We start from the raw sequence: 1726 nt of genomic DNA, 5'->3' as shown, positions 1-1726 counted from the left end.
AACTTTCGTCTATAGAGATATCAGGAACAGCCTAAAACTGGAGGTAAGTGCACATATTTCATGTTTAGTTTATCATCAAAGTCAATTAAGGGCAGTTCATGTCTTGAATCAGTCATTAATTGTACAATATGTGGTTAAGTACAACTGGTACACGTTACCTTCAAATACATGGGCTCAAGTAACCTATAACCACATTTCTTGCTGTTCAGTGTATTAATAAGTTTGGACTCAAGTTGCCCAGAATAATTAAGGTTCCGCAATGGAAATCCTAATTTTCTGGTTGTTTTCTTTCAGGATTATCTGATGCAATGCCTTATAAATAAATAAGACTACCTGGAAACAGGACATACACTGACTTTACTCCCGAAAAGTTGGAAGAATGCCTGAAAGCTGTAAGGAGTAGGAGGATGACTCAGCGAGAAGCAGAGAGTTTTTATAATATTTGCAGAGCCACTATCAAGAGGAAACTAAAAAATCAACATCCAGGGAAACCGAGGCACCTGAGAGTTTTTACGGATGAATAGGAGCTAACGTTTGCTACCCACTTGACTTCGGGTTTCCTTGCGACGAACTTGATGTTAGATTTGTCATAAAAGCTTACTTAGGTCGACAGGGACGTACCATTGGTTGTTTTAAGAATAGCTTGCCTGGAAGAGATTGGGTTAAGTCCTACATAGGCATCCCAGTCTTTCAGTTCGATTTGCAGCTAACATAAAAAGAGCAAGAGTGGTTGCCGATAATAGATCATCACTGAATACATTCAAAACGTGGGAAAACTGCTCAAGGATATCCCCCTCCCTCCCCCCGAAAATGTCCACAACTATGACGAAACCAATATGAGTGATGATCCGTGTAGGAAAAAAGTAATTTGCTGAAGGGGTACTAAATACCTGGAGCGGATTATGAACACAAAAAAAACCTAGCATAAATGTAATCTTTTGCGGCAATGCAGCCAGACAGTCCATTCCACCTTATATCATATATAAGGCCGAAAATCTGTGGTCAACTTGGACGGAAGCTGGCCCACCTGGGGCTAGATATAACCGCAGTAAGCCTGGGTGGATCGATCTAGCAATTTTTGAGGACTGGTTTACCAGTCATCTGCATCCAATTCTTAAGAAACAAGAAGGTAAGAAGGTTGTAATTGATGACAATCTTACTTCACACCTCAGCATCAATGTGATTCAGCTCTGTGAAGAAAACAATGTGTTCTTTGTTTGTCTTCCACCTAATTCTTCCCACTTCACTCAGCCACTGGATGTGGCATATTTTAGGCCTCTCAAAATGAGGTGGAAGGATGTTCTTGACCGTTGGAAGCAATCAGATGCAGGTAAAAGAATCGGAATGCTTCCAAAGGATCAGTTTCCAATGCTGTTGCGAACTGTTTTAGAAGAAATTGCTCTGAACACGAAAAGCAACCAAAAGGGCAGGTTTCAAGAAAACTGGATTGTTGCCTCTAGATGAAAACAAGATCATATGCCGTTTGCCAAATCAAGTCAAATCCAAGGCAAATGTAGACTTGTCTATGACTGGGGATGCATTTCTTCAACGACTTCAAGAGAAGAGGGGCGAGTTTGTTACACCTCGCTCTACTAAGAGGAAAAAACTCCAAGTTCCACCTGGACAGAGTGTAAGTGTGTCTGATTTCTGCTCTACCAGTAATACCAGTGCCTCAATGGAAAACTCCCAACACCAGGAGGAATGTCCAAAAATGAAAGCATCTTCA

Source organism: Schistocerca cancellata, chromosome 6, assembly GCF_023864275.1.
Source record: "Schistocerca cancellata isolate TAMUIC-IGC-003103 chromosome 6, iqSchCanc2.1, whole genome shotgun sequence".
NCBI classification, from domain to species: domain Eukaryota; kingdom Metazoa; phylum Arthropoda; class Insecta; order Orthoptera; family Acrididae; genus Schistocerca; species Schistocerca cancellata.
This window is presented reverse-complemented; position numbering follows the sequence as displayed.